Source organism: Hemicordylus capensis, chromosome 3, assembly GCF_027244095.1.
Source record: "Hemicordylus capensis ecotype Gifberg chromosome 3, rHemCap1.1.pri, whole genome shotgun sequence".
NCBI classification, from domain to species: domain Eukaryota; kingdom Metazoa; phylum Chordata; class Lepidosauria; order Squamata; family Cordylidae; genus Hemicordylus; species Hemicordylus capensis.
Window position 1 is genome coordinate 5,916,000 of NC_069659.1, and position 27,325 is coordinate 5,943,324.

Consider the following 27,325-nt stretch of genomic DNA (forward strand, 5'->3'; position numbering starts at 1 on the left):
CTCAACCTATTCAAAGTGTCTGTGTTAGACTTCCTTGGTGATTCTCTCCCCACATGTATGCTGAATTTGATCGCACTATGGTCACTGTTCCCTAAAGGGTCGATGACACTGACATCACGCACCAGGTCCTGGGTGCCCAAGGTCACCTTCTCTCTGGTTGGTTCCAAGACCTGCTGTTCTAGGGCACAGTCATTCAGTATCTAGAAATTTGACCTCTCTGACATTACCTGACGGTGAATTTACCCAGCCTATGTGTGGGTAGTTGAAATCACCCATAATTACAGCCCTGCCTCTCCTTGAAGCCTCCCTGATTTCCTCCTGCAACTTCCAGTCATTGTCAGCATTTTGATCCAGCGGGCGATAGCACATCTCCAGTAGCATGTTCCCTTTCAGGCCTTGTACTGTCACCCACAGGGTTTCTGTGGAGAACTCCAGTCCACCTAGGTTTTCTAGCTTGTTCAATTCTGTTCCTTCTTTAACATACAGTGCTACTCCACCTCCAAGGCGCCCCTCCCTGTCCTTTCTATAGAGTTTATACCCAGGGATAACAGTGTCCCACTGGTTCTCACAATTCCACCATGTTTCCGTTATGCCCACTATGTCTATTTCTGCGTTAGCAACCAAGCACTCCAGCTCACCCATCTTGGCTCAGAGGCACTCCAGCTCACCCAGTCTTGTAAAGATACTGAGAATCTTTCTGTGAGCAAAAGCTGGGAAGAACAGTAGTCAGTGCTGGTGAGCTGATCTTGGCTTGATTGGGAACTAGCTCATTAGCATGGACTTTTCTCAGGAAGTATTTGGGGGGATATGCCTGATTCCCCCCCCCCCGCCCAGGAGTTCTTTCTCAGCTTGTAATGGTGGTACTTGCACATAGATGGTGTTGCACACATGAGCTTTACTGTGTTGTCCCCTGGGAATTGTAGATTCCAGCATCAGTGGTGGCATAGAGCTTCTTGGAAATTCAACCTCTGAGAAAACAAACATCCCTAAGAACAAAATGTAGGTTTTAGATCTGGGTAGACATGGACAAGAACCACATAAAACATTTTCAAGGAACTATCAAAAGAACTGAACCCAGTAGGGAGGAAATTGTTCAAATAAAGGCTACCTGCAGGGCTGGCCTTAGGATAATTAGTGCCCTGAGTGAGGTGTGTGTTTGGTGCCCTCTCCCCCTACCCCCACCCATGGTTGCTTTATCATTGTTGCCAAGTTGTGTGGCTTGTATAAGCTCCGCTGAGTGCCCCCTTCAGGCCGGTGCCCTGGGCGAATGCCTCGCTCATTTGCCCTTAAGGCAAACTCTGGCTGCTCCATTGGCTGGTCTGGCAATCAGTGAGAATTTCAGCAACTGGAAGGGATCTAACATTAAAGGACTTTGAGGCCTGTGCTTGCAGGCCAGCTGGTCTGTTAAAGACTGACCATACGTGCAAAGACTTGTTTTAAATTTCAAATCAGAGAATTACTTATTTAAAATATTTCTGTGCTCCTTTTCAACAACAACAACAACAAAAATCACAAACCGGTTTACACAGTAAAGGAATGAGAGGATGGTTCCCTGTCCCAAAGGGGCTAACAAACCTTCTTTTTAAAAAGCACACGCAAGGGAGACACCAGCAAGCAGCCCCTGGGAGGAAGAGTAGGCCAGACTGAAAAGTGCGGGTACCGTTTTCTCCTTGCAGTAAACAGGAGAGCCAGCACTCTAGAAGGGGCCTCTTCTTGGCCCAGTTGGCACGAACTGAAAGCAGCAGCTCCACCTCTGTGGCAGTCGGTTCCCCAGGAAGCACACCAGTGCTGTAGCCCAGTCATTCCTAAACGGCATGCTGTGAGAAATAAATGAAAGGCTACTGTGAATCTAACGTACTCTGCCTCCAAAGGGGGCAGCCTGCTGGATCTCCGAATGCTTTACAGTTCTGGCCAATTCTGTTTTCCTTCTGAAACCAGCCTCCGCTGGGAGCAGGCGCTTAATCTGCTAGGTCTCGGCACTGGGTTGACTAGATCATTTTATGTGGACAAACCCACATGGAAGAGGAAGGCCCAAGCAGAAGAGGAAGGCTAAGATCAGTGAAGACTGACTTCTAGAGAGTAAAAGAGCAAGAACGCCTGAGGGAAATGCCACTTGATTCATTACGCAGTTGAGCATCATGAACTGGACAAATGTATATTTTCGAACCAGGAAATTCGGAATTTCTGCAGCATCTCTTGCCATTGGAGAGTTGCCTCTTGGGGAATGGGGAGCCACAGCTCAGTGGTAGAGCAGTGTGTGCAGATGGGTCCAGATCCAGCCCCTTAGCATTTTAGGAGATGTAATGGCTGAGCGGGGAAATGACTTGACTAGCAAGCCAGAGGTTGCCGGTTTGAATCCCCGCTATGTTTCCCAGAGAAACCCCTATATCAGGCAGCATAGGAAGATGCTGGAAGGCATCATCTCAGATTGTGGAGGAGATGGCAACGGTAAACCCCTCCTGTATTCTGCCAAAGACAGCCACAGGTCTCTGGTCGCCAGGAGTCGACACCAACTCAATGGCACACTTTATCTTTAATGGGCAGAACTGTTGGTCTTTCACAAGTTTCATACTAATATAGGTTGTGAAGGCAGGATTCTTAGTATTCACATATATTTTATAATACGTTCAGTTACCTCCATGTTTAATTTAATTTCCCATCATTTAAGCTGTTATGTGTCACATGCAGAAATTGGTAAATTTTGATAAGGTGTATCAAAGAGATATTCAGAATGTTAGATTGCACAAGCAGACATCTCTTGCTCAGCTGAGCTCCCCTTTATTCCTCTCAGCCCTCAGTGCACTTACCCACTTCTAGAGAGCCTGAATGCACAGGGGTAGAATCACATGCAGAGCCAACAGGTTTGTGCATGTGTGAAAGCACCACTGAGGGGCGTAAGAGGACACCTGGGCTTACTTGTAGCATGGGGTTGGGACCGCAGCCTGATCAATAACACAGCAGTTTGTTTTATTACTATGGTGGGGGTTATTTTTATGCAACCTGTTGGCCTCCTGATGTTTCCTAGAATGCAGATTTGCTGCCTGTCACCCTTCTCCTCGTTTTTCTCTCCACAATTGGAGCTTAACGAATATAGAGTTCTTTCTACTTTAATTTCAGCTTTTTACAGAAGGGTCAAAAGGTTCGGCTGTGTGCTCTTTGGCTATCTATCAACATTTACTAGTGGTTAACCTCCCTAGATTGATAAGGTCACATTCTTTATACATTCATCAAAGACCAAGCTGTGAGACACTGATGTATTACATGAATGGGAATAATCGCCCAGATGGCAGAAGGCTGCAAGTGAGATAAAAAAAATTGCTGTATTAATTTTTCCCTCTTAAGTTCTGTTGTCCTTCAGAATTAATTATCCAATCTGCTTAAAATTGAGCAACCTAATGAAATTTCACACCCACTAAATTTAATCATGGAATACTCATGTGGATTTTGATTCAGATAAAAGAAATGCCCAGATATTTGGTGACACTTTTCTAAGGAAATGTAGATTTAAAGGGGAAGAAATCTCATTAGCAATATTCCCTTTACAAAAACATACAAATTGCCTTCCGTGGACAAAGACTAGGTGGAAATATTCAGTTATATTGTGATAGCATAGCCTGCCTGCTTCATTTTGCTCCTGTTTCTCTAAGTCATATAAATCAAATGTTAGTTGATCATCTTTCCATGTATATTATAGGAACATAAGAAACTGCCTTATACCGAGTCAGACTATTGGTCCGATTAGCTCTCTATTGTCTACTCTGACCGGCAACAGCTCTCAAAGGTTTTTTAAGTGTTGCAGGACTCTTTGATACTAGGTTTGGTACTGTGTATTGATGCAGCTATCCTTCTGGAAGCTACAGCCTATTTACCTGAAATCGTGTGCGTGAATATAGCTTGCACTGAGCTAGGATTTCAGTAGTTTCAAAGAATGGCTAAGTTGATCATAATTCACATAACTATGTAAATTTCATTTGTTTGAAGTTCATACTCCTGAGCTTTAGGGCAAGGATTCCAAAATGCGTTCCTAGTGAATTCCCTTCAGATGGTGGTACTACTACTACTACTACTACTACTACGTTCTTCAACCAAAGTTCTCAAATTGGTTTACATATAAAAATGAATAATACATAAACATGGTCCCCAAAGGGCTCACAATCTAAAAAGAACCATAAGATAGACACCAGCAACAGCCACTGGAGGGATGCTGTGCCGGGCTTGGATAGGGCTAGTTGTTCTCCCCCTGCTAAATATAAGAGAATCACCACTTTAAAAGGTGTCTCTTTGCTCAGTTAGCAGGGATTTCTCATGGTAAACACACGAGAAAGCAAAGATGTGGACATTCTCTATACTTACTGACTGAGGTGGATTTATGTGTTCATCTGAGCTGGTGCTCTGAAGGCCATGATGAGGCTTTGTTGTGGGAAAGAGGCAGGTATTCTTTCTCTTTAAAATGTTTGTGGTGTGGGCAGGGCATAACAAAGCACATGTTTTGAACCCAGTTTCAGTGCCTGGCATCTCCAGTTAAAGAGCTCAGTAAACAGGAATGGGGACGGGGCGTAGCTATAATTGAGCGAAAGGGTTCAAAGAACATGGGCCCCCAGCTTCTGATGGCCCTCCAGCTCCACCCCTCCCTATTTTCTTCATTATCTCCCTCACTCTGGGGGGCCGCCAGAGTGAGGGATGAACACGGGCCCCCTCTCCCCTAGCTACACCCCTGAATGGGGAATACCGGACTCAAGATCCTGGAGAGCCACTGCCAGAGTAGGATTTTCCTCCAGGTCACATTGGCAAGTGATGCTCTGTGTGACTGTATATATAGATGGGTGACATGGAGCAGAAACTGAGAGCACAGGATTGTAAGTAAAGGCTAACTCAACAATTTCATACCCAGGTTGAGGTGCTGTTGAAGAGCTTACATTGAGAAGAACGGATGGAAGAACAGATTGTGCTAGGAGTATGTGCAGTTCCCTGGGTGTCTGTCTGTTATGTGGAAGGGAGATGCTTCAGGAAAAGTCCTTAACTTGGCATTCAAGACTCTAGCCTGTGTTAGATTCTTTTCTTGCACCAACTTTCTATCTGGAATAGAATTTCTAAGTGCCTCTCTTAACTTAGAAAGCTTACTGAGCTCCAAACCACCTTTTATTACTCTCTAGACATATAATCCTCTGAAGACGTGGAGTAGGGAGGGAGGGAGAGAGAGAGAGAGAGGGAATCGGTCTTAGCAACATTTCTCCAATTCCATGTGAAAGTTAATTTCGAATTTCCATATTAATAAAATATAGCTTTATCTTTTTATTTGGCCATAATCCTTGCAACAACAGGGAGAGGAGATTATGCTGGAGATGTTAGAAAAGCAATTAAAACACTGCATGCAAGAACTTAGAGAGGGAGAGAAGAGACATCAAATTAAATGACTGAATAATGAAAGCTAGATATGACATGCACTGCCTGTGAGACAGAAGTATGACTAACTCCTGAGTGCATATCTCAGTGACCTAAGAACCACCTTAATTCATCAAAGGAGGCTTTGATATCTAAAAATGCTCACCCTTGGTCTCCACTATCAATTTCTGTACTGCATTCATAAATGAAAAGGCTGTCTTAATTGCGGCTTAGTCTGGCCTCTAGAGCAGGACATGGTCTCTGGAATTTTATCATTCTAATAGGAACCGTAGACTGCTAAAGAAGCCCTTTCCCCAGCCCTCCAAAATGCAATAATGTGGGAGACTCTTCTGGGATATTCTCTGCTAAAGGCAAGCGTGATTCTCAGTCACAGACTTATTCTTATTTCCCATTGATAACTAGGGAGAACATAACATAAGAACATAAGAACAGCCCTGCTGGATCAGGCCCAAGGCCCATCTAATCCAGCATCCATCTCACACAGTGGCCCACCAGATGCCGCTGAAAGCCTACAGGCAGGATTGGAGGGCATGCCCTCTCTCCTGCTGCTACTCCCATGCAACTGGTGCTCAGAGGCATCCTGCCTTGGAGGCTAGAGGTGGCCTATCGCCCTCCAACTAGTAGCCATTGATAGCCCTCTCCTCCATGAAGTTATCCAAACCCCTCTTAAGGCCATCCAGGTTGTTGGCTGTCACCACATCTTGTGGCAGAGAAGTCCACAAGTTGATTATGCATTGTGTGAAAAAGTACTTCTGTTTGTTGGTCCTAGATTTCCTGGCAATCAATTTCATGGAATGACCTCTGGTTCTAATGTTATGTGTGTGAGGGAGAAGAATTTCTCTCTCTCCACTTTCTCCCCTCCATGCATGATTTTATAGACCTCTATCATGTCTCCCTGCAGCTGTCTTTTTTCTAAACTAAAAAGCCCCAGGTGTTGTAGCCTAGCCTCATAAGAAAGGTGCTCTAGGTCCATGATCATCTTGGTTGCCCTCTTCTGTACCTTTTCCAGTTTCTTTTCCAGTTTCTGCATCATTCATTCGTTCATTCATTCATCACATTTATATACCTCCCAAACTTTCGTCTCTGGGCGGTTAACATAAAACAATTAAAACACACATAAAAAGTTAAAACAATTCAACAATTTAAAATCAATCACAAAATTAAAACCAACAAATTTTAAAAGGCTGAGAAAGCTTGGTTAAAAAGCTGGAGTTTTAGATGTTTTTTTAAAATTGCCAGAGATGGGGAGTATTCTGTACCCTTTACATCCTGGTACATAGGCAACTAATATCCCTTCCCCACCCCTGCAGTTGAATTTGGTTCTTTTAGACTTTTGTTACATTAGCATATGCTTTTGACCCAAAAACTCTAATGTGTTCTATATTAGATTTCTTTCCATGCCACAATTCAAATTGTGATGTATTTATACTTTAGTAGGAAATCTGTTTTGTAGATAAGTAGCCATCATAATTGCCTTCCCTAAAACAAACTGTGGAGTCCTGCATCCAATAGCATCCACCTGGCCATTTCTATTAAAGACTGATTCTTTCTTTCTGCAATGCCATTTTGTTCTGGAGTATATGGCACCGTCGTTTAATGTTCAGTGTCATCCTTTTTCAGATATTCAGTTATCTCATCTCATTTCCTGTATATTTACCTCCATTATCTGATCACAGAATTTGAGGCTTCTTTCCAAATTTATTACAAACTCTTGCAGTATACTCCTTCAGTTTTTCAAGTACTTGGTTCTTTTCACTAATCAAATAAGTGAATGTGTATCTTGAATAATCATCTATGAAAACTAACAATTACATTCTCCCCCCACCGATGAATTGATCTGCATAGGCCCACAAATATCGCTGTGTATCGGCTCAAGAGGTTGCTGTGTCTCTTTTTCTCTACATTGAGGAAAGGTGGGTTTAATTCCCTTCAACCTTACAAAGCATATACACAGACTCTACGTTACCGTGACTTATGTTTAGGCCTCTGGCTAGATCCTCCTTCTCCAGCTGAAGTATTGCATTGGGTTCTCCATGTCCAATTCTTCAATGCTATGAATTCAAACACTTTTAATGTGAACATTGCTTTGCAATTTTGGCCTCTTCATTTACACAATCCACTTCAAATAGGCCTCTCTCTTGCAAAGTCCTGTTCATAAGTAGCTGGCTTTTATCTGTGATAAAACAGTGCTTTCATTTGAATTTCACTTCATATCCTTTCTCTTTAGCATATTTAACCAACATCAGGCTAGACTCAAATGTGGGTGCAAACAATGCATCCTCAACAGTCAGTTTCATTGTTTCTCTTTTTTGCGGGTTGCAATGTAATGTTGCAGAACCTCTGCCTTCAGCAAACATCTGTTTCCCATCTGCTAGAAAAATAGGAACCTAATCATTTGTGTCCAACTTAGTAATTCTTTCTCTTTCCTTAATCAAATTGCTGGTTGCACCTGAATCAATGCAGATTCCAGCATTACATTTTATAGAACTAGATCTTAAATTCTTCTCTGCATTAGCAACATACATTGTATGTTTGTCAGACTTATTCTCTCTCTGCTTGCATGCATTTTTCTTTGTATGCTTAGGTGACTCACGCCTCTTGAAATGTGGTTTCATGTCTTTTTTAATTGCAAATGCTTTGTTCTGAGGACATTGATCCTTTATATGTCTAGGACTCCCACAGATAAAACTTTTTTGTTCTTTTGATGAATTTTAAAACCATTTTCTTCACTTGTCTTTAGTTGCTGCCCATTGCCTCTGTGCAAATCAAAGTCTTCTAAGTGGTTTATTATAAACTCCAAACTCAAGTAATCGTTGGCTTCCAATACATTTACAATAGGTTCAAAATACTCCGGAAGACTGTTCAATAACAATCCAATTTGAACCATATCAGGCAAAACTAGTCCATGTGCTTGCAGCTGTCATGATGTCTTCAACATCTCATTTACATACTTAGATCCTCTCCCTCCTTTAATTTCTTATTACACATCTTTATAATGATGCATCATGGAGAAAGCTGATTTTCTTTCATACAATTTCTTTAGAGTCTCCCACATGTGCTTTGCATGTTGTTTATTTCTTAAATGCACCAATATACAGTCACTCACCGATAAACAAATTATCCCATTTGCTTTATCATCTGTACTGTCCCAGGCTTGTCTTTCTTCTTTCTCTGACAGGGCACTCTGTGTGTAAGACCCCACTGATTCCATGGCTTTTCAGGAGCATCTCTATTCCGAAAGACCACAGCTCAAAATCTGGACCTTGCAACTTCTCAGTCCTCTGACTTGTCTCCATCTCTGAAAAAACCTTGTTCTCTTATTCAGGCTTTCTTCACCAGTCTCAGAGTTTTGGGCCCATAACCCTGTTGAGGGGTATGAGGAGAAACACTAAGGTCTTCACACAACAGAGTAGAAGTTGTTCAGCCAAAGAGATTATCTGGAGACATTTATTTATTTATTTATTTATTTATTTATTTATTTATTTATTTATTTATTTATGGTTTAGACATTAGGCCTGGGGTCCATCTAGTCCAGCATCCTGTTTCACACAGTGGCCCACCAGGCACTAGCTTCCAACAGCAGCTGAACAGTTCTGACCCTTTACTGACCAAGAGAGACCTATTAACGTCTCATCATGTCTCAAGTGGCTAGAAGAGGTTACTGCGGTGCTAAGAGCAATGCTTTAGAATTCTCGCTTCTAGTAATTGCTAGCCTTGGTCCTGAATCCAGCTCTCGGCAGCCTCTCTTCTTCCTGTCAGTCTACTGCCTCTTCCCTGCTCCTGCCCAGTGGCTGCAGCCTTGGTTTCAGAGTTTGCCTGATAACTTCAGGGAAATCCTTTTCTACTAGATATGGGATAACCTCTTGAATCCCTCTGGGCTTCACCTCCTTCAGGTTCTCTATCTTCTGCAAAACAAATAGCACAGGATAAAATATAGCTTTAAAAAACAACAGCAACCTCCTAGGTATCTGTTTGCTTCTGATCCCTACATTTAAAAAATACTGCCATGTCCAGGGCTGATGCGTAAAAGTCTGGTGTTGGTTCCCCCAAAATGTATGGCACCTATAAATTTGAAATACTGCTAGATGAAGCTGTCTTATTCAATATAGTGTGAGCCGCAAAGACACAGGATTGGCACAATTAATTTAGCCTTTGCATATTTTCACAGCCACATTGGATGCTAAAGTGCACTTGGCTAATCATTTATTATTTACTTAATTTAAGAATTCCTACACCACCTTTCACAAGTTAAAAATAGAAATATAGTAAATATAACACAATAAAACAACATACAATGAATATATTGCACTTATTCTACAATATACATATTCTTACATGGGTGCACTGAAAAGTGAAAAAAGTGAGCTAGTGCTCCAAAGATCTTGATTGATGGGTGTAGCCTTCATTGAAAACAGGGTGGGGTGTTTTGTTTTGTTTTTTGGTCTTTTAAAAAACTTGTTCCCAATCTTATTTTGATAGTGCAAATAGATCTGGATCAGCAGTACTGTCAGTATTGTGGTAATGAAACGAATGGGATGTTTCGATCTCCCTCACACATATGAGGTTCTGGATTGTGATCAGTGTGTTTAGAATGGGAGTGTAAATTTCATTTGATCTTCTTGGTGTGGTAAGGACTTGAGACCAACAGTAGAGCTATGGAGCCAATTTAATTTAATATGTGCCTTTTGATTTTGGATCCATGAATCGTTTGTGAGTCTGTGAATAAATGCAGTTGAAATGAAATGCAGAAGCTAAAGAAATTGAATTCCTTCTTGTTTTTTTAAGCCCACTTGCGGAAGTGTGTTCATTATGACTTCTGCTGTCTTGAGACATGTGCCTTGATGAAAATTTATGTAAAAGTGATATAGTCCACATGTCTTCATAATTTTTCTTTTATACCTTGTGGCTTTACTGTTGCATTTTTCTCTGACAGAAACTGTATTATGGATTGCCTAATTATTCTGGCTGTAATTCTTCTTTCCATAACATTTGCTCTCAAGTGGGTTAGGTTAGGCCACAATCTTGGCCATAGGGATAATTTTGTGCAAAGTTATGCTGTGGCCCTCAAGCTGACAGGATTGCTCAGAGGTAAACCTACTTGTATTCAGATGTATTTGGAAAAAAACAAAGAACTGATCTTAATATGAATGGTCATTTTAAGCATTTTAAAAAGCTATTACACAATTAAGCCCCAGGCACATTTTTACCAGAAATTTCTCTTGGGTATTTTTTTTAAATGTACAGTTGCACACATTCCATGTCTGTCAGTGGGAATATGCAGCATAGGTCTCCAACCTTCCTTAGTTGGGCAAGGTAATTGAGAGGGTGGTGGCTGATCAACTCCAGGTAGTTTTGTATGATACTGGTTATCTAGATCCATTTCAAACTGGCTTTAGAGCAGGATATGAAGTGGAGACAGCCTTGGTCAGCCTGATGGATGATCTCCACGAAGGAATAGAAAGAGGGAGTGTGACTCTGTTGGTTCTTTTGGACCTTTCCACGGATCTCAATACTATCGACCATGGTATCCTACTGGATCGCTTGGGGCAATTTGGGAATAGGTGGCACTGCTTTGCACTAGTTCCGTTCCTATCTCTCCAGTAGATTCTAGATGGTGTCACTCTGAGATAGTTGCTCTCTGTAATGAGAGCTATTGTATGGTGTCCCTCAGGGCTCCATCCTATCTCTGCTTTTAATGTCTACATGAAACCGCTGGGTAAGATCATTAGGAGACTTGAAGCAGGTGTTATCAATATGCTGATGACACCCAAATCTATTTCTCCATGACATCATCATCAGGAAATGGCATAGCCACTCTAAATGCCTGCCTATAGGCAGTAATGGACTGGTTGAGGGATAATAAATTGAAACTGAATCCAAGCAAGATGGAGGTACTCATGGTAAGGGGTCTTACTTCAAGGGACATGATAGATCTTCTATTATGCCTGTTTTAAAGCAACTTCATTGGCTGCCATTAGATTTCCGGGCAAGACACAAAATGCTGGCAATTATATCTCTATAAATATTTTTTATATTTATATGCCGCCTGATAGGTATATCTCTAGGCAGTGTACAAAATTTAAAATAATAAAAAAAACCCACAGATTAAAATACATGAAACACAATAAAAACAATAGTATAAAACAGTTATTAAAACAAATTCAATTTATTAAAATTCATTCTAATTAAAAGCTTAAGAGAACAGGAGAGTCTTGAGGGTCTTCCTAAAAACAGATGAAGAAGGAGATGCTCTTATTTCAGCAGGGAGCATATTCCACATTCCAAAGCCTTTAAAGCCCTAATCGGCTTAGGACCGGATTACCTGGGAGAGCGCTGTCATGCCTTCGTTCGAGGACTCGGAAGAGGAGTGGGAGGCAGTGAATTTACCTGAGGACCTTGATGGCCCACGCTCTGATGAGAGGGAGGAGGCACTCAGGACAGGCCAGAAGGAGGGCTTGGTGCAGGAGGAGCCAGCAGAGCAGAGTGGTGAATATCAGGAGGAACTCTCGCCGCTGGTGTTATCTCTAAGGGCATGCAGGTGCGAGAAGAGGCGTGACCAGGTCAGGGAGTTGAGACACAGCAGCCGCTTGCAGTATGTACACAACTGGTGAAGGGTGGCTGACTGGGCGGAGTGCTGATTGATTCCAGCTGGCAGTCTGCTTTAAATTCTGCAGCTTCACTCTGGGCGGGCAGCTGGAGACAGCTCGTCAACAGCCTCGATACCGCTTTGTGTGACGGCGGGACCGTACGCCTCAGACTCTTGGACTCGGAACCCTTGGGATCTGATGCTGGACGGAGGCTCTTGCCTGCTTAGAAGAAGTGTAGAACCAGAGACGTCTCTTCGCTAGCTACTGCATCGTAAATTACAGACAGCTCATTGAGTGTGGCAGGTTTATGACAAGCACCGCCTTCTGCATGATCCCCACCGCACATTAAGATCATCAAGAGGTCCATCTCTGTATACCACCAGCTTGTCTGGCAGTGACTCGAGAACGGGCCTTCTCTGTAGTCACTCCTGGGCTGTGGAATGCGTTTCCTGTAGACATTTGTGGCTTAACATCTTTACCAGCCTTTAAAAGAGCCCTTAAGACACACCTTTTTGGCCAGGCTTTTAATAATCTCTGAATGTTTTGAATTTTTAATTTCTGTTTAAATTTTTAATTGCAGTAATCTTTGAATGTTTTAAATTGCAATTGTTGTTTTTAATAGTTGGGGTTCTCCCCCCCCTGTTTTTATTGTCTTTATTTTTGTAAACTGTCTAGAGCCTTTGGAGTCAGGCGGTATAAATAATAAATGAATAAATCCTAGTTATTATTTTTCAAGTATCTTTGAACACAGGAAGCTGTCTTCTACTAAATAAACTATTAGACCCTCTAACTCAGTATTGTCTGCACTGTTTTGGTAGTGGCTCTCCAGGGTTCCAGGAAGAGAAGGTTCTAACCCAACCTTACCTAGAGGTGTCAGGGGTTGAATCTGCGGCCTTCTGCAAGCAAAACAGGTGCTCTATCACAGGGGCATTTACCAGACCGTAGTCTAGGGTTTGGGTTTGTTGGTGGGCAGGGTATGTTTTGTATAACGTTCTGCATTATGTTTGTTCATGTTTTCTTTTATACATCCTTACCCAACAGCTTTTGAAAATCATCCTCGGAGCCCTTTTCTCCACCATACTGATAAAATTCTTCATTTTATCAATCAGTTATAATTTAGCATAGACTATCTGGAGAAGTTCACTGAAAGTCTGAAATTTTCAAGCCAACTCTTATTTATAAGCCAAGTGTTAGTGTTCTTTTTGCCTCTAGGTTTCAGAGATATTGAGATGTTTGCTTTTTTCCAGAGCAGCTTAAAAATGGACTATGCAAATGAGCAGTGATGTTTCATAATCCCAGTGCTTATCAGGAGCTTTGTTAATTCTTAGATGTTGTGTTGTTTTTTCTGCATTTCTCTTGCACCCTGAGCAAGTCAATTGACAGGTGCCATTTCCACACAGTCTAGGAAAGGGCCAGCAGCCACAGTTGGGTGACAGGAGAGAGATGTTCTGCATTGAGCCCGCCTGTCCATCTTGGACTCTACTGCAGCTGCTTTGGGAAAGTCACCATCCTTTCCGTCCCATCAAATTAGGCTATCAGTTGTATTTTGTGGCACTTGGTATGTGTTGAAATACCACCCAATACACACATTATAAGCTACAGAAATCACTAGCCCAGCTCAGCAATAACCAAAAACTCAAAACCAGTAGCCACCTCCAGAATCCAAAATGTTCTATGCTAAACAAGGAGATCTTCACCAGCCTTCTGTAGGTACCTGACAAGCACCTTCCTGGTGAGCAGTGTTCCCTCTAACAGGGATTCCCAGATGTTATTGGCTACAACTCCCAGAATCCCCAGCTGCAATGGCTTTTGCATGAGAATTCTGGGAGTTGTAGTCAACAACATCTGGGAATCCCTGTCAGAGGAAGTACTGCTGGTGAGACTTCTTTGGAAGGGGGTTCCGCTGGGAAAGTCACCATGGACAGCATCTGTGCTTAGACGTGGGAAGCTATGGATTTCCAGAGGAAGGGGAACACAATCCATCCAGTAATTCTATATTCCTAGCCAGAGTCTGTCATATATCAATAGTGGCATATCTAGGGAAAATAGCGCCTAGGGCAAGCACTGAAATTGCGCCCCCTGTCCAAACATCTGACACCCATCTTTCACATAACTTTACCATAATATCAGATCAAAAATACAAGTCAAGCTCGTTAATCTCTTAATATTTCAAAAATTATTTAGCAGTGGACGTAGCCAGACCAAAAAATGCTGGAAAACTACAAATTTCAATATGATGGGGCTCATGAAATACCCAAATACTATGTGGAGGTATACTTGGAAAACTAAACAGAAGTGCCTGTCTAATTCTCTACTATGCATTGTAGCATCACTGTTACATACGTTTTAAAAATAAATGGAGAATTTGACTTTTCCCAGATACTCTGAAAATAATTAAAGGATATGCGGAGTAAATTTTGTCACTGCTTGGAATATATTTTAGTATTTCAGAAAGACAGTTAAAATGAGAGAAAGAGAGCAAGAAACTCCCAGTGGGCCTTAATACTAAGGATTTCACACTGATTCAAAGACAAACTCACTATTAATAGCCATATTATTAAGACATCACATTTAACTCACTTATCACAAGACGCAAAGTAAGAGCAAATGAATACAATCCTAGCTCATAAGCTTCAGCTCATTATTCACAAGCCCTGATTCTCTGCACATACTGCCAAACTGAATATGTGTACAGTGATTTATATTATATTGAATTAAAAATAATACTTGTAGTCCCTTCGGGGGGCTTCCTAAAGGCTGTGGGGGTTCTGCAAAGGTTCCCCCTCCCCCCACTGGCTTCTAGGGCATCGCAGGGACCATTTTAGCATGTGTCGTGGCCATTTTTATTTTTAAAATGACCTCTAAAAACAAAATGGCCACCGCGCATGCTCAAATGGCCTCTGCGAGGTCTGGCCTGGCCTAGAGCCTCACAGAGGCCAGTTGAGCATGTGCAGTGGCCATTGTGTTTTCAGCAGCCATTATTTTTTTAAAAAAATTAATTTTAGAAAATGGCGCCCCCTTCAAGTGGCGCCCGGGGCACGTGCCCTGCCTGCCCCACCCTAGATACGCCCCTGTATATCAATGGTAATATATAATCTGTAATAACTTGCCTACTCTTTGTTGGTGGCATTTTTATTCCCTTGGTTTGCTCCAGTCTGTGTGTTGACAGGCCGGGGTTGTGTTTGACCCAACCCTGTGTGGTGCTTTCCTTGATCCTTGCTGGATTTTCTTTTAGTGCATATGAGAATTAAAGGCATATTTCCCCTGGTACTTGCTTCCAGCACTGGTACGTTGACTCCATACTGCTAGAGGATCTCAAAAGCAGCTGCTGCAGTGCACCACATTGATAAAACTGGGACCTCTTATGTCACACCAAGATACTGATTTACCTTGCCAGCCTTTGTCATGCTTCAGTGCTGGTTCATGCTTTACATGGCAATCACATTTGCTGTAATTGCAGCAATATTCCCTGCAGCAAACTGGTAAAGGTTGGGTGTGCTTTCCTAAACATTGCCCAGTGTTCTTCAGTTGGAGGCTGTGGCCGTTCGAGGATCCCCAGTACATGCCCCCACATGTCCAAGAAATATGTTTGCCTTTCACAGGTTGTGTTTGCCACAGAAAAGATCACTGTAGTTGTGACATTGCCATGTGACTTGGGTCTCAGAACTGGTAAATTCAATCAAAGCAGCATACTTGTTGCTGATACAAGAAAAGTCATGGGCAAGCTAGTTCAGAGGATTGCACAGGCAAACAAATTTGTGGGCCAGGCATAGACTCAAAATAACTGGCAACCAGCATGAGATAAACCTTTACAAATGTTGAGGGATACCTTTGGAGCCAAACTGCAGAAAAAGATTGCAGTTATCCCAGTGTGTACAACAGTTTTAATTTTTAAAGCAGTCTGGATGGGGGAACGTGCTGTGATTTGTTAGAAAGATGGTGTTCATGCTTCTCCTTTGTTGCCCCAAGGCTTTGGATTGCGCTCCCTGTTGAAATAGGAGCCTCCCCATCTCTGATAACTTTTAAAAAGGTGGTTAAGACACATTTGTTTACCCAGGCTTTTAATGAGACTAATAGAATTCAACATTGTGTTAAATTTTGCATTGTTTTAGTTTTGTTTTGATTTGTGTTGTTTTACTGCAAACAGCCCGGAGACGTGAGTTTTGGGTGGTATATAAAAATGTTAAATAAATAAATAAAGTAAGGGAAGGAAAAGCTGGAATGGTGTGAGGATGACTTATTGGAAAATACTAAGTCCCGGCTCATTTCAAGGTGAAATACCTCTTCCTCAGGGGAAAATCTTCATCTAACACAATGCAAAGCTTCACACAGACTGCTGACTTCATGCACACTATGAGAAGCTGAAATCAGCATTTTTGATCTTTCTACTATTTCTCCCTCTCCCACCCCACTTCCTTCTTTTTTCGCATTGGTACCTTGTAAGTAATTGTGAGTGGTGTACCTGTGCCCCTTGCCTGCCTCTCTGTATAATAATTGACATAGTGATACCTTAATTTATTTTTAATTAAGTCTTCAAATACAAAGGCATAGAAATACAAAACTAGCAGTATTCTTTATTGGTGTTTTAATGCTGGTTGTGATTATCCTGATTGTTCTCAGAATATGGCCATTAGTGTCACCAGGATACCACCTGTTGGGGCCAAGTGACTTGTTTCCTACCTCTGAACAAGACCCTCCTGCTTTCCTGGCCCATGAAATTAGGCATCATTTGTGCTGGATTCTTTTGCAGACATAGCTGTGTAGCTTTGCCAGTAGAAATGATGCAAAATCCCCATTTCCCTGAAGCATCATTTTGAATCTGGACCAGAGACCCCAGAGAGAAGCATTAAGCCTTTTTAACACGCTGAAACTGGTTTTGCTAATATTCTGTGCACGCTCCATCTGTTTTTGTGTTTGTCTAAAGCAAATGGATTTGAGAGCAATTTGTTTGCTGGTATTAGTCCAGAAGCATCCAAAATAACATATGGACAGTTTGAAGTTAATTAGGGTGTAGAAATTAAGTATCGGAAGGTCAAGGGTGAGGTGATTTCTAAACCTTCTTGCACTGAGGCCATGGCTACCATGCTCTTGATTCACAGAGATGTTGTCTGATAATTGTTGGTTTTGTCTACAGTCATTTTGGCAAGCAAAGAATATAGTCACATTTTCCCTGCCAGATTGGCAGCTACTTGCGACTTCAGGGAGCATGTGCTGTCTCCCACAGCCTGCCCGTATGGCATATTGCAATGTTAAATAGCAGTTGCATGACATTTTCAGTAGAACGGAGTGTTATATTACAATTGAGCTGCTTTGGGAAGTGGGGAACCTTACCTGCAGTCAATATGCTGTATATCTCAATTATGGGTGGGGGTGGGTGGGTGGTATGGTGTCTGCATTCCTGATCTCTTTATTTTAGTTCTTTATCCTAGTTAACCTAGCCACTATGTTGTTCTCTCCCCATGCTGGAGGGTTGCTTGGACTTGGGGTGAACTTTCCATGAAATTAGAATGTAGTACCGTAAGACATGAGTCACTTAATGGCGCTGTGGGGAAATGGCTTGACTACCAAGCCAGAGGTTGCTGGTTTGAATTCCTGCTGGTATGTTTCCCAGAAACACCTAGATCGGGCAGCAGCGATATAGGAAGATGCTGAAAGGCATCATCTCATACTGCGCGGGAGATGGCAATGGTAAATCCCTCCTGTATTCGACCAAAGACAATCACAGGGCTCTGTGGGCACCAGGAGTCAACACCGTCTCGTTGGCACACTTTACTTACTGTAAGACAATTCTCAGCAGGATCTTCAACCTCAGCGTGAACCCAGCTTTTGCAGCTTGTACATACATACATAATATTTATTCGTTCCTTGACCAGCAGTATTACAAATACAGACATACAAACATAAACTAAACATTGGCACGTATTTTACAAAGAATATAACAGTATTTAGCCACAGTTCTAATTTTATCTTCATCACATAGAGAAAATAAAAACCTCAATAAAACATTATCTGCTCTTCCATTAAAATTTATCAGAAGGGGAGAAAGTAGCTTTCCTCTGGCTTCATCATAGAAGCTACAACGTAAAAAGGCATGTGCTATTGTTTCAACACAGCCCTTATCACAAGGACATACACGATTCGCCAGGGGAATTCCTGCATATCTACCAAACAGAGCTGCAGACAGAAGGACATCCAACCTGGCCAGCATCATGGCTTGTCTATATTCTGGAATCGGAACTACCTGGAGATAGAGGGCCAAATTAAATCCACTCAATTAGTCACCCAAGAACAATCTTTTAGATATCTGGGAAATTTCATATTGCAACTCAATATCCATTAGGCGTTGAATAATTTGGATGCGAGCTCTGTCATAACCAAGCTCCTGTATGGCTTCTAAGGAGTATCCACAGCAGGCCAACTTATCAATGGCCTCAGTATGCCATCTAAATTTAAAGGAGTCCTGTTTTATAAAAGCAACCAAACCCTCCTGCAAAAAATAAATTTTTAACCAGTAAAGAATAATGACTCTCCATAAGCATGTCTGAAGCCTAATCATTCCGACCTCTCTTCTCAGAGCCACCGTGGGGGCACATCTGGGAACAGCCAGTACAGCTCTTAAACATTTCGACTGCAGTGCCTCCAACAGATCAAGATTTTTAACTATGCCCAACTGAGCTCCATAAAAAAGTTGAGGCAAAACCTTTGCCGAGAATAGTTTGACCACGGCCGGAACATAGGATGCACCCTTAGTGTAATAGTAAGAGAGTATTGATTTAACTACTGGTTTGGCCTTTAAAATTGCCGAATCGAGGTGAGGTTTACGTGAACAGGAAGACTTTTGCAACTTGTGTTACAGTAATATATCCCAGCAAGCTGTTTCCCACACCAAGGGTTGGCCCCCAGACATTCCCTACTCATCATGCGGGCTGTGCACAGACACTACAGGGCCCTCATAAACAAGAATGAAACAGTGGGCTGTTCTGTGCATCATTTGGAACCTTGGTTAAAGTCAGGCTGTTTGACACCACTGAGCTTTGAGTGCATGCATTCCCCCTTCCATCCCTGCCCAAGCATCCACTTCCTATCTAGGTTAAAATAAGCTGAGATTAGTCTCAATGTCTGAACCAACCAATCTTGGTTTTATTCTAATCTACTTCCTTCAGAAATGGTGAGATCTGGAACTTACTTCAAACCTTGGGTTCTGATCTATTTAGCCAGACTTTAGTGTTACTATTTGCCCCAACTGGGGCAGCATCCTTTGCAAACTTTTACTTCTTTCATATGGGAAAAATGAACATTGATTTAACCGGTGGATTAAAACATATGAAGAGAGAAACAAGTTTTAGAGTGGCCTTGAATTCCTGCTTGAAAGAGTTTTCAGTCTCCAGAGGATAACCCAATTACTGGACAAGCATTTTTAATAATAATAATAATAATAATAATAATTATTATTATTATTATTTTATTTTGGCATGACGTTTGCATGTAGGACTAATTCAAGATTCTGCAGTCTTGCTTTTTTTAGCGCTGTTGGAGAGCCAGCTGTGTCTGCAGCATGTTTGCCGATAGGGGAGTCCTCCAGAGTGTGTGCCACAGGCAATCAAGGGAGTAGGTGCAGCTCTCCCTGCATTCATTTGTGATGCCATAAGCTGCTCTGAGCTGCAGGGGGGGATATAAATATTACTTACAATATTTTATTTTATATATTTTAAAATAAATAACAGACAAGTGCAAGGAAACACACAGAACCCTCCTCTCCTGCCTGCCTCCTGTAGCCTTGCTGCTCTTTTTCAGGGCAGATAAAATAGACTACGGCTCCTGTCGGCCTCACTTAAGCTTTGCCTCAAGCTAGCACTGCACCTCTGTTTTCCCCAAGAGGGACTGACTGCTTTGTCCTGAGCGACAAGGAATTTTAGGGAAATTGTGTGCAAGGAAGTGAGGTGCTGGCAGTTTTCAGCCACCTCAGACAACTGAACCACACAGCAAGGGCTGCAAATGAGATGGGCCCCTGCTCTGTAGAGTATTCAGCATCTATTATGTTAGCACCCCTGCTAACTTGGCAAGAGGCACCTTTTAACGTGGTGATTCTCTTTACTGAGCAGGGGGAAAGTAACTGGCCCTCTCCAGCCCCAGCACAGCACCTTCAGTGGCTGTTGCTGGTGTGTGTCTTATGTTTCTTTTTAGATTGTGAGCCCTTTGGGGGACAGAGATCCATCTTATTTATTTGTTATTTCTCTCTGTAAACTGCCCTGAGCCATTTTTGGAAGGGCGGTATAGAAATCAAATCAATCATCATTGTCATCATCATCATCAATCAATCAATCAATCAATGATGATGATGAAGATGCAAAAATATTATGGGACTTCCGGCTACAAACAGACAAACATCTGCCACACAATACACCAGTTATAACTGTAGTTGAGAAGAAAGAAAAACAAGTTAAAATAATCGCCATAGCAATAATCGCCATAGCAGGGGATAGCAGAATAGAAGAAAACGAAATAGAAAAAGATCACCAAATACAAAGATCTACAAATTGAAATTGAAAGGCTGTGGCAGAAGAAGACCAAAATAATCCCAGTGGTAATTGGCGCCCTGGGTGCAATTCCAAAAGACCTTGAAGAGCACCTCAACACCATAGGGGCCACAGAAATCACCATCAGCCAATTACAAAGAGCCACTTTACTGGGAACAGCCTATATTCTGCGACGATATCTAAAACAACAGCAACAACATTGACAATAAAATTCAGCCATCCCAGGTCCTTGGAAAGGACTCGATGTCTGGTTAAAACAAACCAGTCAATAACACCTGTCTGACTGTGTAAACAATAATAATAATATGGCCCATTTAGATCTGGTGAGAAGCAGTCCTAACCAAGGTGAGAAATTAAGCATGAAGATTTTGGAGCAGAAGCTTATCCAATGCCTTCCCTCAGCCTAAATGTGTGTGAGATGCTTGTCCAAGGTCTTGTTCCTTTCTCTGAGATCCTTCAACTATTTGGAACCATATCCACCCCCATCCTGCTGCTTCAGTCTCTTGACAAACTGAGATGGGGACCAACTGGACATCTGCTCTGTGCACCTGGCACAAAGCTGAAGCAGCGAAGCTGGCTCTGGTTGTAGCATCGGTCCTGGCTTAGCACGCTGTGTTTGTCCATCCGGCCCCAGGAATTCTCAGCGTTTACTATAGGAGGTTGATTTTCACCCTCCTCCTTGGCTGCTCACAGTGGGCCACCAGTTGTCAGCAATTTTTGTTTTAGCCAAATGGCCCTTCAAGTTGGGGGAAATCTACCTTCAAGCAGCAATCTTTTTGATGAATAGCTTCTCCAGGTTCTCATTCTTACTCTTCAGCTAGGAGTGGGCTCTTGTGCTTTCAGTGCTATTGGCAGCCAATGCCCAAGGTGGCATCCTCTTGTAGGACAGGTTAAGTTTGCAAAATTGGGGTTTTAATGTATGGAAACTCTATGGACAATGTCTTTTGGCTATGTTATTGGTCATGTATGGATAGATAGATAGATAGATAGATAGATAGATAGATATAGATATACACATATACATACATACTGTAGTTCAGCTTCAACTAAAATTAGTGTTCCCACTGAATGATTCTTAGAGATTAAATTATTAAGCTTGTAAATAATCATGGAACAAACTGTTTCAATCAGTGCAATTTTCTTTTCTTTTCTCTGAGACACTTCCAAAATAATCCTACATGGGTTTTTTTGGTTTTGTTTTTGTTTTTTTAACTGAAGGCTGTAGCACTACTTGGACAATAAGAGAGTGAGTGATGCTAATTTGATACTGGCTGGTCTAATTCAATGGGCTACTAATGTTCAGCAGCTTACCTTGGTGGGCAGTCTGTGTGCCCTCCTGCTGCAGCCTCCCTGATGCTACCTGGATTCAAACCCCCGAAGAAAATGCTCTCAGGTTTGAGCTTCCTTACTCAGCATGATCCAGCCACCTTGACTCTGCACTCCCAGAAGTATCAAGCCCCAGAGAGCTTGTCTGCTGCTGGGCCACTGCATGGTTTGCACTTGGCCTTGGTTCCACTGAGCTCCCCATCTGACGGCGATATCTGGTGGGATCCTTGGCCTGTTCTAATGGCAGGCCTTCTGCTCCCCTCCTCCCACTGCGTTGCTATTCCTGAGCAGCAGGCACCCATGGCGTCCAGTGATTTCCAGGAACAATGGGGGTCCCTCTCATTTCCCCCCCTGTTGCAGTAAAAATAATACCCTCTGTGAATGCTTTTTCTAGGCAGTGTCCAAGGGTTATTGGGGCAAGGTCAGTTCTGATTCTTGTCAAATGGGTCATGGGAACATAGGAAGCTGCCACTGGTCCATCGAGCTCAGTATTGTCTACCAGGACTGCCAGTGGTTTCTCCAAAGTTGCAGGAGTCTCTCTCAGCCCTATGTTGGAAAAACCAGGGAGGTAACCTGGAAGCAAGCATGCAGGTACTCTTCTTCCCAGAGCGGCCCCATCCCCTAAGGGGAATATCTCATAGTGCTCACGCATGTAGTCTCCCATTCATATGCAACCAGGACAGACCCTACTTAGCAAAGGGGACAAGTCGTGCTTGCTACCACCAGACCCCTAAGGGTCCCACTTAGACATTCCAGCTATGATGTAGGAGCAGCTTTCCTTTGGCTTCACCTCATGGTGCTGCTGTAACCATTCATGGCCGGCCCCCATGTCAGTGGGCAGCTTGTGTGGGTCTTTCCGACTTGGTTGTTGCTCAACCAGGATTGGGGGCAGTAACCAGACAGTAATTACATAGGAACCTGCCAGATACTGAGTCAGACCATTGGTCTATCTTGCTCAGTATTGCCTTCACAGGCTGGCAGTGGCTTCTCCAAGGTTGCAGGCAGGAATCTCTCTTGGTCTTATCTTGGAGATGCTGCCAGGGAGGGAACCTGGAACCTAGATGCTCTTCCCAGAGCGGCTCCATCCCCTGAGGGGAATATCTTGCAGTGCTCGCACTTCTAATCTCCCTTTCATATGCAACCAGGGTGGACCCTGCTTAGCTAAGGGGACCAGTCATGCTTGCTACCACCAGACCAGCTCTCCTCTCTGTGTATGATTAGTCCCTGTCTACATGCTGGTCTCCTTCCAGTGTTTCAGTGTCACTGTGGGATGAAGCTGTGGAGAAGCTGCTTGCACACCATTTCTGAAGCATTCAAAAGGCCTCAGTGTTACGAAAGGCTAGGAAAGCAAGGCAGGAAGGCTGAGTGTGATGTGTGTAGTAAAAGAATAGCATTCAAATTAGTCGTCATGGCGAAAGGTTTGCCCTTTAAAAGGCAAGAATGAGGTGCCCCCCCCCGACCCATAGTCCAGAGCGTCACATGAGAAATCAAGAGTGGAATTCTTCCTTTGACTTCGCCGTGTCCTCATTAGCATTCTGTGTGCCGTCACCAGTTCTATAAATAACATTCAAGGAGACGTTTGACTGCCAGAATCCTGTACACTCCACAGCCTCCTCAGCAGCATGGGCTTTGCATACTATTAGTGAGTCCTCGGCATCTCCGGCATTAACTGTAACCATTTTTAATTAACCTGATTTAGTAGCAGAATGCCACGCTGATGAAAATGAGAGGTTGCAACAAATACTTATTTATTCCGGCACAGTGGTAATGACTGTTGAAATAGACGGTCCTAATTAACTTCAAAAAGAAGGCTTCATACATTTAAAGAGAAAAACAGCCCTGTCCCATAGCTTGTCACAGACTTGCAGAAATCCATGGAGTGGGCCAGGTCTCGTATTGTGAGAGCTGAGTGATTGGTGCCAGGTCCGTTCAGTGACTAGAATGCCAAGAGACTCATGGCGAGTTTACTCTTGTCAATGGACTTCGCGATGCCAGCATAGCGCTGAGAACTCCCTCCGAGTAGCCATGTTGGCTGAGGACTCACCGCTCAGTTTCCAAATGGTGAGCCGAAACCAACATGGATCCGGGTGTAAAACTGGACCCTGATGGAGCAGGTCCGGGGTCTGAGGCAACTCCCACGGTGGCTCCACCGCCAGATGGAGGAGCTCTGGAAACCAGGGTCTCCTGGGCCAGAATGGTGCCACCAAGAGTACTCTTGCTCGAAGAAACATCCATTGCAGGACTCCGGCCAACAGAGGTGTTGGAGGATACGTATAAAGGAGAGCGTCTGGCCATGGACTGGATAGGGCATCCACTGCCATCGCCTCCCTGCATGGATATCTGCGGGGGGAGCCAGCCTTGGCCATGTGGAAGCTGCCTTTTACCGAGTCAGACCATTGGTCCATCTGGCTCAGTTTTGTCTAACTGAGCAAAGAGGCGCCTTTTAAAAGTGGTGATTCTTTTCCTGAGCAGGGAGAGAGCAACTGGCCTTCTACATCCCCAGAACAGCCTCCCTCCAGTGACTATTGTTGCTGGTTTCTATCTTATGTTTTCTTTTTAGACTGTAAGAACATAAGAACAGCCCTGCTGGATCAGGCCCAAGGAGGCCCATCTAGTCCAGCATCTTGTTTCGCATACTGGCCCACCAGATGCCACTGGGAACCCAAAGGCAGGTGTTGCGGGCATGCCCTCTCTCCTGCTGTTACTCTTCTGCAACTGGTACTCAGAGGCATCCTGCCTTGAAGACTGGAGGTAGCCTATAGCCCTTTGACTAGTAGCCGTTGATAGACCTCTACTCCATGAAGTTATCCAAACCCCTCTTAAAGCCATCCAGGTTGTTGGCTGTCACCACATCTTGTGGCAGAGAATTCCACAAGTTGATTATGTGTTGTGTGAGAAAGTACTTCCGTTTGTTGGTTCTAGATTTCCTGGCAACCAATTTCATGGATGACCCCTGGTTCTAGTGTTATGTGAGAGGGAGAAGAATTTCTCTCTCTCCACTTTCTCCACACCATGCATGATTTTATAGACCTCTATCATGTCTCCCCACAGTTGTATTTTTTCTAAACTAAATAGCCCCAGGTGTTGTAGCCTTGCCTCATAAGAAAGGTGCTCTAGGCCCCTGATCATCTTGGTTGCCCTCTTCTGCACCTTTTCCAGTTCTACAATGTCCTTTTTTAGATGTGGTAAAATGGCACCTTTTTAGGGTACCATTTTATTTATTGTGAGCCCTTTGCGGACAGGGGCTATTTTATTTATTTATATCTATGTAAACTGCTTTGGGAATGTTTGTTGAAAAGCAGTATATAACTAGTAGTACTAGTAGTAGTAGTAGTAGTCTACATTGATGGGTAGCGGCTTCTTCAAGGTCTCAGGCAGGAGTCTTTCCCAGTCCTACCTGGAGATACTACCAGGGATTGAACCTGGGACTTTCTGCATGCAAAGCAGATCCTCTTCCACTGAGCTACAGTCTCATCCCTGGTATAACCTGTAATGAGAAGTACAGTCTACAAATGTGTGCTTTGCTTATGGTGTTGGGCAGAGGCTTTGGTTCTCTTCACAGACTCAAGGTGCACATCTCTGCCACAGGGTATGGATAACCAATTTGCCCAGGTTGCAGGTGCATTGTTCACGCTCCATAGCAGATTGCCCCTGCTGCCCCCAAGTATAGCACTTCCGGTCCCTGGGAAGAATATCTCCCTGTGCTGTGGTCGCTGGATGGCCAGCATCCTGGAAAGTCCTCGGAGACTGTGTTTGCTGCTGCAGGCATATGCTGTACTCTGGGAGGGCGGGGGCTTGGCTGTGGCATACGCAGGGGCCAGGCTAGCCAGTGTGTTTATGGGAGTCCTGTACCAGGGTGCATAAGTTCTGAACAGGGATACTCCCAGTTCCCTAATAGGTTGTAGGATCTCCTGGGCCCTGGGCGCTGTAGTTGGCCCTTGATACATTTCCAGGAGTAATGGGCTTGTAGGACGCCCAGGTTCAGGTCTCTGTGTAGCCACAAAGGGGTTGTATCTTTCTGGGGGGGCCACTGTGCGAAACAGGATGCTGGACTAGATGGGCCTTGGGCCTGATCCAGCAGGGCTGTTCTTATGTTCTTATCTGACTGTTGCAGACTTGGAGGCAAAGCAGCATCAGCAAAGCAGTACAGTGGGGGTTGTCTGCAGCCATCCCAAGGAGCAGCAGGAGAAGCACCCCCTCATTTTCCTTATTGGCAAGTACTTAGGGAGTATCACATGACTTGCTCTGTCCAGTGGTTAAGGAACCTTGTTGCTGGCCTTGCTCATCCTCCTGTAGCTCCCTCCTTTGACTAGAGAGGGGTGATGGTGCCCAGGCTGAATCTGTCTGATTTTCCCCCCTCGCCAGGTTCAGTGCCAGTGATGGGCTCAAGTCCTGAGCCCACAGTTGGCACTGGATAAATTGCCAGGAGTCCAGAGTCGGCAGGATAGCCTTTGGCAAGTCACATTATCTCTGTTCAATTTGTTTTATTGTTTGTTGTGAGCATAAAAGGAGCTCCAGCTATGTAGTATGAGAGGTGCGATAGTGCTGAGCTGGAACAGGCAAGAAATCGAACCCGACTGCAAAATGCTTTGACCGTGTGTGTTGTAGATGGAGTCAAAATAAGCAGGCGACTGTCTTGGCTATTCTTTGTGTCTTGCCATTTCATTGTTCCATATCAACATGTCCATGCAGCAACTCATCTTTGGAGGTCTCCCTGTGGGTGCCTCTGCCATCAGAGGTGAGCTGGGTGGGTGGCAAATGCAAAACCCTCCTGCCTTTTACGATCTTCTGGAGAGGTCCGGTTACGGTTGTCACCAGCTTGTCTGGTGGTGACTCGGGACAGAGCTTCCTCTGTGGCTGCCCCAGGGCTTTGGAATATGCTCCCTGCTGAAATAAGAGCGTCTCCTTCTCTGTTTGTTTTCAGGAAGACCCTCAAGACTTTCCTATTCTCACAAGCTTTTAGTTAGAATTTTAATAATCTGTTCTGTATTGTTTTTATCATGTTATGTAATTTAACCTGTGATTTTAATGTTGGGATTTGTGCACTGTCTAGAGATTTACATATCAGGAGGTATAATAATGATGATGATGATGATGCCTGGTTGGTGCCGGCATCCTGCTTGTGAAGCTCTTATCTTTTCGGTGCCAAGGGAAGACTTTTTCTTTTAATTCCCCCAAGCATTTTAAGGTTGCACATGATTTGCTGTTGGTTTTAATGCTATTTTAATTGTTGTAATTATGTTTTTTGTGAGCCTTGGGAATGTAGTGAAGGTGCAATGTATAATATAAATTAATTTCAGGAGTGAGAATAGCGTAGGATTCGGGAGCTTCTCTTCCAGCTCACTCATTTGCTGACCTGTCATCCTTTTGCTCCTTTGGGCTGCAGTGTAGTTCATATCTCCGCCCCATTCCACCCCCCGCCCCCAGAGGTCTCTGCTCACCAAGACTCTCCTTATTTTCTTGCCAGATAAG

General features: G+C 43.5%; 1 protein-coding gene across 6 annotated transcripts in view; it reads left to right on the top strand.

Annotated features, from left to right (window-relative positions):
* FAM168A (family with sequence similarity 168 member A) overlaps positions 1–27,325 on the top strand; it is a 222,317-nt gene that overhangs the window by 149,903 nt on the left and 45,089 nt on the right. The window lies entirely within an intron of this gene.